General features: G+C 41.1%; 1 long non-coding RNA gene across 1 annotated transcript; it reads right to left on the reverse strand.

The window, feature by feature from the left end:
* Nucleotides 1–3,845: 3,845 nt before the first annotated feature.
* On the reverse strand, nucleotides 3,846–10,670 carry LOC113109504 (uncharacterized). Its single transcript, XR_003292988.1, has 3 exons — nucleotides 10,312–10,670; nucleotides 4,293–4,456; nucleotides 3,846–3,931 (listed from the first exon to the last, which is right to left on the reverse strand). It is a non-coding gene; the product is annotated as an uncharacterized LOC113109504 (long non-coding RNA).
* Between the last annotated feature and the right edge of the window lie 2,060 nt (nucleotides 10,671–12,730).

Below are 12,730 nucleotides of genomic sequence, written 5' to 3' on the forward strand. Positions count from 1 at the left end.
TACATTTGCATAATTTAGATCGGTCAAGGGCTCTGTGTCTCACCTGGTTGCCTGTTGACAGCAACATTACTCAAAAAGTTGCCCCATGTTTCATTAGCTTAAGTCATCTGATGATCAGAAACTGGTTTTGTCATCCGATGAGCTGAGCTGAAGTCAGTCAAACAGCCGAGCACTAAAACACATCACTGTTCTGACGGGGGGACGGGGGGACGGAGAATTAACTAATCTCTGTTCTAAAGCCTGAAGAAGCTCTTTTATGATGTTTTTTTACGAGATTCACCCAAAACACTGCAAACCAGTATAAAGGAGTGATTCTGTGTTTTAGAAAGAGCCTGAGATGAATCGGTGTGTAAGGCAGAATCTGACGGAGGAAGAGCTTTAGTGTTTTAGTGTGATTGCACAGAATACTGACACTGTGAGCGGTCACTGCCGATCCAGCCGGGGAACACTGACACGAGCCGTCGATGGGGTCACACCTGCCGTTATTAGTGCAGGTGCAGCTCCACGCACAGTTCTTACCGAACCTGCCACTGGGACACACTGCAGACAGAGACAGACATCAACACCAGCGTCTGCTGACACAACCACAGCACAAACTCTGGAGCGTGGAAATGGAAAACACTACAGAAAGAGAAGACACTCTCCCCGCATGATTCAGACTATCTGACAGCTGGACAGCAGGAGTGAGTGAGTGCCTCTGTTTCTTGCCTTCGTTGCAGAGCGCCCCTCTGAACCCGGGCAGACAGTCTCATGGTGACAGGGGCCACCTTCCGCACACACGCTGTCACAGTGAAGGCCTGTCAGAAACACACACACACACACACACAACATCAATTTAGAGTCACAGAAAAAAAAAAACATCTCTCAATTGATGCTTCACAAAACTATCAGTAACACTTTACATAAAGCCTCTATATATTATGCATTATTTCTGCCTTGTAATGCACACTTTAAGGCAATTATGATTTCATGAATTACTACAACCACAGTTATAACTGAACAGGCCAGAACTAAAGTAGCTTAGGAAAATGAAAAAAATCAGTATCTCAAAAAATGTGAATATTCCATTTGAGCTTGATTAGTTTGATTCATTTTGAGTATAAATATTTAGTCCCTCTTGGGTTAGTTTATAACATGTAAGCAAAATGATGGGAAAGACTACTGACATGACAGTTGTCCAGAAGACAATCATCAACACCCTCCACAAGGAGGTCATCACTGAAAGGGACAGAGTCTTCTCCGGTTCCGGTTTACCTAATTAATGCAGCCTAAAAATCCTTTAACGGATTTGGATATTAAAAGCATATTAGTATGTTATGTGTATGCCAGGTTAAAGAGATGGGTCTTTAATCTAGATTTAAACTGAAAGAGTGTGTCTGCCTCCCGAACAATGTTAGGTAGGTTATTCCAGAGTTTAGGCGCCAAATAGGAAAAGGATCTGCCGCCCGCAGTTGATTTTGATATTCTAGGTATTATCAAATTGCCTGAGTTTTGAGAACGTAGCGGACGTAGAGGAGTATAATGTAAAAGGAGCTCATTCAAATACTGAGGTGCTAAACCATTCAGGGCTTTATAAGTAATAAGCAATATTTTAAAATCTATACGATGTTTGATAGGGAGCCAGTGCAGTGTGGACAGGACCGGGCTAATATGGTCATACTTCCTGGTTCTAGTAAGAACTCTTGACACTATTTAAACTGAACAGAGATGACATCACTGAATTCAATGATGAACTGCCTTTAACTGTCATTCTGCATTATTGACTGTTTTCCTAATGAATGTTGTTCAGTTGCTTTGACACAATGTATTTTGTTTAAAGCACTATATAAATAAAGGTGACTTGACTTGACCTCAGGATTTGAGATTTCCTCAGAAAAAAAGAATGAAGTGCTTTATTCGGAAGAGATCATAAACATAAGTTAGTCTTTTTAATGTACATACTTGTATTAGTTTTACTAGTTAGACTTTTTCCAAATTATAATTCCTGACTAAATGTATAATCAAGTGAAACATGAAGTTTTAATAACAATATACACTATACCATACAAATGTAAATAATAACAGTATTAATATTCTCAGCTCTTTTCAACATAAATAATAATAATAATGATAATAAAAACTAATATATATATATATATATATATATATATATATATATATATATATATATATATATATATATATATATATATATATATGGTGTTCTGGTGTTCAGGGCTCACGCAGAGAAAGGCGTCTCAAAACACTTGAACATCGAATTTGCTTATTCTTGCTCTTGTGCCGACAAATACATACAAAATATGTAAAAATATCCACCTTGGAAATTATGCTCGAAAAAAAAAAACTGTCAGTTATTTCTTAAGTGAAAGTAAACAGTTGAGGAAAAATGGGATGTGTATATTATTGGATGTGTTCATGGTCTCTTAAAGTGACCGCGCCTAATTTAGCCACTGGCTGCTGTAATGTTAATCCAAGAAAATGTTTCTTTGTAGTTTTAACAGCCAAACCTTTTTTTTTTAAAGATGTATAATGACACAGATTACAAACTAATTACCAATTTTCAAGAAAGTGTCATCTATTACATGTAATCTGTAAATAATTAAATTAAATACCATTAAATTTGAAGTTTCAGTTGATGCTGATGTTCTACTGACATTACTAAATAATTATGCTTCTCCAGAACTTATGTTTTGAACTTCATTTCATATCCCTTCTTCATCTCCCACTGCATGCACACACACACACACACACACTCACAGAATGAACAACAGTCAGTCAAAAGTCCATGCTGCTGTCAAGAGCTTGATCACTGGAAGTGGCAGAAGACGTAAGCACAGAGCATGCTGATAATGAGCAGAACCATACTGCGTGATGGAGTGAACTGGTCCTAACCCAGTGACCGTCAGGACAGATGATTACACGTGAGTCTGGAGCTCAGGCCGAGCGCTGAAGTGGCTCAGTGCTGCCAGAACTCAGACAAAAGCTCTTCAGAGAGTGAGTGTGTGTTGCTGGGAGCTGGAGATCATTCTAGTGCCGCCGAGGGCATCAGTATGTGGGAGAGAACACCACACCACATACAAACATAATGACACATCCACACGAACGCTCACATGACCTGCTGCTCACACACTTAGGGATACTTCATCACAAAATAAACATTTGCTCCCAACCGTAAGAATGCTGGTACCCAAACTATTGCTTTTCCGCATTGACTTTCAAAGTAGCCTATGGAAAAAAAATACTATGGAAGTCAATGGTGTCACGGTTATGTTCTGTGTAGCTTTAGTTTTCCATCTGTTTCTGATTCAGTTCCTGGTTATTCTCCATGGCTTTTGATCAACTACTCTACCGTTCCAGTTCCTCCCTGAATACTTCTCTAGTATTTAAGTCCTATGTTCTTCCCTGTTCCGTTGTCTGCAATTATTTGTGCTTATGTGGTCCTGTGGATTATTATTAAATATTACTATGTACCCTACTCCTTCATCGTGCACTTACTTTTACACCCACCGCGTGACAAATGGGGACCAGCAATCATTTGGTTACAAACATTCTTCAAAATATCTTCTTTTGTAGGAAACCTGCAGGTTTGGATCAACTTGAGGGAGAGTAAAGATTTAACTTTACCTTTAGCAGGATATTTGAGTCAATCAGTACATAAATAAACCTTTTCTAAATGGTCAATAAAGATGTTAGAAGCAGGACCAGTGGTTTTGGGTGATTGGGGTGGATGGACAGTGAGGCTGTAACATCATACATATTTAGGAACAGCCACCTTAAAGCCCACTAATCTGAGAACTGGCTTCTGCGGTGGGGAACAGCTTGTGAGAAGAGTCTCAGCTGCTTTACCTGATCCGTCCAGACAGCGGCAGTGTCCGGTCGAGGGCTGACACCCGTCACAGCGCTCACCACAGTCCAGCCCATACGTCCCATCCTGCATCAGTCCACAACACACAACAGATTCATTTACTAAAATATGTATAGCTATAACATGCTGATTGCAAACGGGAAATCTGACATCTTTCTCATTCAGCATCCCAATATTTTTTCTCTGTTGTTCTAGAAACATTGCGGTTTTCTTTTTTAGAGCAAATGGGAACTAAAATCATATTTGTTGTAGTTTCCATTCACCACTGTGACTGTATAGGTTTACACAACCATTCTTCACGTCTGAGAACCCTGGACCCTGGAAAGGTCCCAGAGTTAGCTTTGACTGTGTGACTGGGTTGAGTGAGAGGTTTGGTGTCTCTGGGCTGAGATGTTGGAGATGTTGGAGGTGTTGGAGGAAAGCTGACCTGACAGTGTTGATGGCAGCGGTCTCCTCTCCAGCCCGGGGTACAGGAGCAGCTCCCGTCCAGAGCGCTACAGGCTCCTCCGTTCCCACACACACACGTCAGGTTACAGCCCTGACCCCACCAGCCGCTGGGGCAGATGATGGAGCAGTCCATCCCGTGCCACCCTGACACCAAACACAAAACACCTTTATTTGTCTTCTGACGAGGAACGACATGAGATTGACAAAATGATCACAGAATTTTTCATCTGGGTTTCAAAATGTACACATTACTCTTTATACTGTAAAAATCTTACAACAATACAAAGAGCAATTTTAAAAATACATACAAGTATATAAATAACATATAAACAAGTACATAAATCATTTATACAGAAATATAAAAGACATTTATTTTAAATGTATAGCACAGTAATTAAGGCAGAAACATGTGATAGGATAGAACAAGAAAGACTATTATTAATCTTTGATTGAATACAAAGGCACCAGAGCTGTAACGTTTGATCAGGCTCCCGTCCACCAGAGGGAGCCTTCACCTGAATTCTGAACTCTGCCACTTCCTGTTCCTGCCACATCAGTTCCTGTCTTGTCATTTCCTGTCACCCTGTATTTAAGCCATGTGTTTGCTATGCCACATTGCGAAGTATTGCCAGTTCACTGCCTTACTAAGCGTTTTTCATGTCTCCTTTGCTGATTATTGTTATGACCATTGCTTTTGCCTTTTTGACTCATGTTTTTACCATGACTTTGCTTACCGGGAAGGCTTTAGAGTGGGCTACAGCTGTTTGGGATCATGATACACATGTCCAGCAATCTTACAATTACTTCACCCAACTAATTCGTGATGTCTTTCAATATCCTGCTGGAGGCATGGATGCAGCAACTCAACTGACCCAGTTACGTCAAGGTAACAGACCTGCTTCTGATTATGCTATCCAATTTCGCACTCTTGCAGCACAAAGTGGTTTTAATGATGTTGCTTTGAAGCACCTTTTTCGTTCAAGTCTGTCTGCTAAGCTTCAAGCAGAATTACTATGCAAAGATGAATCCCTTGACTTCTCTCAGTTTGTTACCCTTGCTATAAAGATTGATAATCTCTTATGTACACAACCCAATCCCAAGTTTAACATTGCTTCATATGTGCCTACTACTGCTCAAATACCAAGTCAATCTAGCCCTATGGAACCCATGCAAATTGGAAGAACTCAATTACCAGCAGATGAACGGAGAAGGAGATTACTCAATCAGCTCTGCTTCTACTGTGGTGGATCAGGTAATCGCTGTTCCAACTGTCCTGTTAAACCTGCTATCAACCCCTCTTCAAGTTATCAAGTGAGTCACATGTTCAATACTTTACAGATCAGTTTATGCTTATCACTTCCCATCATTTTGTCAGTTGCTAAAATCAAGACCACCATTTCTCAGCGTTAATAGATTCTGGAGCAGCTGCAAACGTGATTCATCAAGATTTAGTGAAGCAGTTGAACATTCCCACAATCAAATGTGAACCACCTATTGCTGTTACTGCCATTGATAATGGTCCCATTGGTAAAGGTCCTATCACTCATCAAACACTTCCCATAAAACTCAGAGTTGGACTGCTTCACACAGAAGAAATAACTCTCTATGTAATTTCATCACCACGAAACAAAGTCATTCTAGGATATCCATGGTTGTCTACCCACGACCCACAGTTTTCATGGAAGGAAAAGGAGTTAGTCAGCTGGTCACCTCATTGTCTTGCTCACTGTCTTGAACTGCCCACCAAACTTACAGTCTGCACTACCCATCTAGCCAAGAACCCCTTTTCATTACCAACTAACATCCCCAAGGAGTATGCTGATCTAGCTGAGGTATTTAGCAAAGACAAGGCCACCAAATTGCCACCTCATCGCCCCTGGGACTGTGCCATTGACCTCCTTCCTAACACCTCTCCACCTAAGAGCCGTATATACCCACTGTCCATTCCTGAAACCAAGGCCATGGAAGAATACACTGAAGAAGCTTTATCTTATGGATTTAGACCATCCACTTCTCCTGCAGCATCTGGCTTCTTTTTTGTTGACAAGAAAGATGGCGGTTTAAGGCCTTGCATTGACTATCGAGCACTCAATGCAATCACAGTTAAGAATCACCATCCCTTGCCTCTTATTCCTTCTTCTCTGGAACAATTACGAGAAGCTCGCTATTTCACTAAACTGGACCTCAGATCGGCCTATAATCTCATCAGAATCCGTGAGGGGGATGAATGGAAGACAGCTTTCCTCACCAGTAGGGGGCACTACGAGTATTTGGTTATGCCTTATGGATTGGCCAATGCACCTTCAGTTTTCCAGTCCTTCGTTAATGAAGTCTTCAAAGATCTCTTGTATCAGTATGTGATTGTCTATATAGACGACATCCTGGTCTACTCATGCTCTATGGAGGAACATATCAGTCATGTAAGAACTGTCTTGTCACGTCTGCTCCAAAATGTTCTTTTTGTTAAGGCTGAAAAGTGTGAGTTTCATGTCACATCAACCATGCAGGAGTAAAGATGGATTATACCAAAGTAAAAGATGTCTTGGACTGGCCCAAACCCAACAATGTCAAGGAGTTGCAACGATTCCTAGGCTTTTCAAACTTCTACCGTAGATTCATCTGTGACTTCAGTACAATAGCTGCACCTGTCACATCACTACTTAAAGGAAAACCCAAGAAGCTAGTATGGACAGAGGCAGCTACATCAGCATTCAACAGGCTCAAGTCCAGTTTCACCACAGCGCCAATTCTTAAGCATCCTGATCCTACACTTCCTTTCATCGTAGAGGTAGATGCCTCCGACTGTGTAATTGGTGCTGTTCTTTCTCAGCGTCATGGAACACCAGGTAAATTACATCCATGTGCATTCTTCTCTCGAAAGTTAACTTTCGCAGAAAGCAATTACGACATTGGTAACAAGGAATTGCTATCCATCAAGGCTGCTCTTGAAGAATGGAGACATTGGCTTGAAGGTGCTCTTCATCCTTTTCAAGTCATTACAGACCACAAAAACCCACAGTATATCAAGGATGCCAAGCGTTTGAAACCCCGCCAAGCAAGATGGGCACTCTTCTTCACTCGATTCAATTTTGCAGTTACATACCGGCCAGGGAGCAAAAATAGTAAGGCAGATGCATTGTCACGTATCCATGATTCTGCTGATTTACAGATGAGTCCTGAAACTATTCTACCACCCTCCATCATCATGGCACCCATTCATTGGGATATTATGGAGGAAATTCAACGTGAACAACATGAAGAGCCATCCCCTCCAGAATGTCCAGTTGGGAAAATTTTTGTTCCATCCAGTCTTCGCAACAGAATCATCCAATGGGTTCACACTTCTCTTGCTTCTGGACATCCTGGAATTAATCGCACCACTGCTTTAGTTTGAAATACCTTTTGGTGGCACACATTATCTGCAGATGTCAGTAGCTATGTAAGTTCTTGTCCAATCTGTACTCAGTCACGAAAACCTCGGCAATTGCCTGGAGGATTGTTAGAACCACTTCCAATTCCCCAGCGACCTTGGTCACACCTGTCCATTGACTTTGTCACTGATCTGCCTAACTCACAAGGGTACACAACCATCATGGTCTCCATCGACCATTTCTCTAAGTCTTGTTGTCTCATTCCATTGAAAGGTATACCCACTGCTATGGAAACTGCACAAGTTTTGTTCAATCAAGTATTTAGGATTTATGGATTACCTGATGATATTGTTACTGATCGAGGGCCGCAATTCACATCATGTGTTTGGAAAGCCTTTTGCTGAAGTTTAAACATCAATGTCAGTCTCACTTCTGGATATCATCCTCAAGCAAATGGACAAGTAGAGCGCCTCAATCAGGAAATTGGTAGATACTTGAGATCATACTGTAGCCAGGAACAGGAAAAATGGAGCATATTCCTCTCATGGGCAGAGTACGCCCAAAATTCTTTCACACACTCTTCAACTGGTCTTACCCCCTTCCAGTGTGTCCTAGGATATCAGCCTCCTCTATTCCCCTGGTCTGGAGAGCCATCGGAGGTGCCTGCTGTGGATGACTGGATCAGAAGAAGTGAACAGGTCTGGGACAATGCTCATGTCCGCCTCCAACGGGCTATTCGTTCTCAAAAGATCCAAGCTGATCGACGTAGACGTCCTCATCCTGAGTTTCAGCCAGGTCAAATGGTATGGCTTTCCACCCGTGACCTACGCCTGAAACTACCATGCAAAAAATTAAGTCTCAGGTACGTTGGCCCTTTTAAGATTATACATCAAGTTAATCCTGTCACGTACCGTTTAGAGCTACCTGCTAATTACCGCATCTCTCCTTCCTTTCATGTGTCACTCCTGAAACCGGCCCATGGCTCATCGAGCCCCGATGCCACTGACGAAGAACCTCCTCCACCGCTCGAGATCGAGGGAGCTCCTGCCTACCTAGTTCGGGAGATCCTAGATTCTCGCAGGAGGAGGGGTCAGATGGAATACCTCGTAGATTGGGAGGGTTATGGCGTGGAGGAGAGATCGTGGGTAGCAACTAAGGACATTTTGGATTCATCACTTATCAGAGACTTTCACCAAGCACATCCAGATCACCCAGCACCCAGACCCAGGGGTCGTCCTAGAAAAAGAAGACCTGGAGGTGTTCCTAGGGGGAGGGAATCTGTAACGTTTGATCAGGCTCCCGTCCACCAGAGGGAGCCTTCACCTGAATTCTGAACTCTGCCACTTCCTGTTCCTGCCACATCAGTTCCTGTCTTGGCATTTCCTGTTTGCTATGCCACATTGCGAAGTATTGCCAGTTCACTGCCTTACTAAGCATTTTTCATGTCTCCTTTGCTGATTATTGTTATGACCATTGCTTTTGCCTTTTTGACTCACGTTTTTGGATTACTGTTTTGGATTTGTTTGCCATTGGACTGTTCTGCCTGTATTTTGACCAAAGCCTGTGACCTGACTACGAGTTGTGATTACCATTTGGATTTTTTCAGCAGACCATTTAATAAAGACCCGCTTATGGAATCTACACGGCCTAAATCCTCCTTACAAGAGCGCTTATACACGTCCTGTGCTCAGAATGATGAGCTTGAAACAACACAGAGTCACAGTGTCCTCCGAGTCACAGAGAAGAGTTACAACACACAAGCCGTTCATCTTCAGTTCTCTCTTCACAGCAGTTCAGTCAGTGTACTGTTTGAGTAAATTAATTACTCCAGGATACTGGTTCATTTCGACTGAGAGTGTCAGCCATGTTAAAACAGTGAATAACTTAAGTTATTTGTGGATTAATACTTACTGGAGACGTGAACCAGTTCAAACGAGTCACTGAGAAGAACCGGTTAAATCAAACGATTCGTTCGTGAACCGGACATCACTAGTACAAAAGGAGGAGATATTGATTCTTGGTGTATTAAATCTGTGTATTAGTTAAATGAGCCTTTTCTATGAACAGTTTTAAACTGTAGTAACCAAACACAACACACAGTTTGGTCGATGAACGAAGGATGACAGACAGAGAAGAGTTTATGTGAACTGAATTTAATGACTTCAGTATTATTCTGTACCTCACACTGAACTATGGAACAGCTTCAGAACACTTCAAATATAGTGCACAAAAACATTTTGGTTCTTTATGTTTTTGTGCCTTTCGATGGGGCTCAAGAATAACACAGAACAGTATACGCACATAATACTGGATTTGACTTGGTCTCGTCTGACGATACCCGATCTGCAGAAAATGCCAGTATCGGAGCCGATACCGATCCCGAGTATCGGATCGATGAATCCCTACAAATAACCATTGTATTTTGATAATGTTGTCTGAACACTTATGAGGCGTTGATAGTGTTTCCTATGCAGTGATGTTAGCCAATCATAACAGCGGCTGATTACTGACAAGTCTTAAAGGACACACCCCTGAAAATAATCATTTCCCACTTTTCCTCAAGAAACATAAAATAATAAAAGTAGATGTCATGAGTCCTTCAGAAGAGCGGGGTCTGAGGTAAGTTACCTGCTTGGCAGGAGCAGGATCCGTCGATGGGTGAGCAAGCAGCTGTGTTCTTACAGGAGCACACCCAGCTGCAGTTGATGCCGTAGGGAGAGGAGCAGTCTGAGCCCTGCAGACACACCACACATTAGTGTCTGACTCCAGCACACACACACACACACACACACACAGAGTGTCTTTCTGAAGCTGTACCTTGAATCCGGGCGCGCAGACACACTCCCCGCTCACGCTGTGGCAGTCGGCTCCGTTCTGACAGCTGCAGATCTGCTGACATGCCTCGCCGTATAAACCAGGAGCACACATCTCATTACAGTACAAGCCCGACCAGCCCGGGCTGCACAAACACTCGCCCGACATGGGGTGACAGCTGAGAGACACACACACACACACACACACACACACACACACACACACCATTCACTGCAGCTGCTGCTGGCATCTCCATATCTGACATTAAACCATTATTCAAGCATCTCTGAAGACTGCAACATAATCTTTGCTGTTAATAGTGTTCACCATCTGTTTGATTACAGGACATTCATTAACTACATGATTATTACCGTACATTTCTGCCATATGGACATCAGCTTGAGATAGTCACCACTTATAGGCTGTTACTAAATATAATGTGGAGAGATTAATTTCCTGTGAAGCTGATAATTTACATTGTGAAAAGCGCTATACAAATAAACTGAATTGACTATCATATTTCAGTCATTTACAGTGTGTTTCAACTGCTTGCACACAAAATCTTCACTTGTCACACAGTTTCTGAAAGCTGTCACTCAAACAGCAGAAGAGCACACACCAAATCTGAAAAACAAGACACTTATTCTCTAACTCTGAGACAGTTTTCAATTTCACAAAACACTTTCTGCAAAACACTACACACAATTCTCTATGTAACACACAAATCAAACAGGAATTACTATCATGGCAAAGGTGTTTGCAAATGTTTGCTTTTGAGATGTGTTTGTAATATTTTGAATGCAGTGCTTCATTTTGCAAGAGGTAAGGAATTTTGCATTTTGTGTGCAATTCTTGGATTTGTGTGTAATGTTTAAATTATTTGTGCAAGCTGTTGAAAAAAAATGTAATTCCTGTTTTATGAATTTTTGTGTGTTACATAGAGAATTGTGTGTTGTGTTTTATGAAACAGAAATCAGATTCATAGGCGAGGAATTAGTGTATGGTTTGGTGTGTGCTTCTGCTGTTTCAGAAACTGTGTGACAAGTGAAGAGTTTGGGTGCAAGCAGTTGAAAAAAATGGTAAGGGTTATACGACATGCAGTTAAAAAAAAATATATATATATATATATTTTAGTAAGTTTAAAATATCTTCATTTTAAAATTATTTCTGTACAGTATAGGGCTGTGTTATTTGGCCAGAAATTATATTTTGATTATATTGTACCTTTATTTTACCAGGTAGGCTGATTGAGAACAAATTCTCATTTACAACAGCGACCTGGCCAAGATAAGGCAAAACATGTGCAAGACAACATAGTGTTACATAATAAATACACAGAACACAGGAGTGCAAATTTATAAAATTACAGTAAAACACAAGAAGGCAATACCGGGTATCAAAAACAGGATAAGATATATGTGAGTCTGTTAAGCAACATAATTAAGACATATTAGGACATAGCGAAAATATTTTAAGATTAAAAAACAAATAAATATTTTTACTGAATATATAAGGTGTATCTTATTAAAAATCTATCTAACCGATATATCATTTAAGTGCATGGATTGTATGACCACAATTATGGAAAGGAGCATTTAAAAAAAAAATATATATATATATATCTGAGCAATAATAATAATACAAGAAACTCAGCAGGTATGACAATATTGCATGTGAAAAAAGTCCACTGTGCAATGCGGACATAGCTTAAAGGAGAGAAGAATTGAAGACAATTAACAAGTACAAAGATCGGCCAGATGTTCAGAAAGGAGTAGTTTAAAAGCAACTGGTGATATGAGTGTTTCAAGTTTTAAGGTTTTTTGTAATCCATTCCAGTCATTGGCGGCTGCAAACTGGAAGGATTGGCGGCCGAATGTTGTGCAGACTTTCGGGGTGACTAAGGCAATATACCTACTAGATCGTAGACTGCGAGTAGGTACAGCAATAGTAACTAGACAACTTAAATACAGCGGGACTTTACCAAGCAAGACTTGTAAATAAGTTGGTACTGTGGTGTATTTTGCCAGTTCTCCCAAGGATCAAACTCAGTCAGGGATTTTTCTCTCAGAAGAAAAGACTTTATTTTAAGCAAAACAAAGTCGAGAGCTTGTTGCAAGAAGTTCTCTCGAATGCTAGGTTGCATCTCATTATATACCCTCTACAGGGCGGTTCCACATGGTAAAACTTTTCCTTTAGATTACACTTTACCTAAGTCCCTAGGGAGGGGAGGTCC

This window comes from Carassius auratus, chromosome 10 (genome assembly GCF_003368295.1).
Source record: "Carassius auratus strain Wakin chromosome 10, ASM336829v1, whole genome shotgun sequence".
NCBI lineage: Eukaryota > Metazoa > Chordata > Actinopteri > Cypriniformes > Cyprinidae > Carassius > Carassius auratus.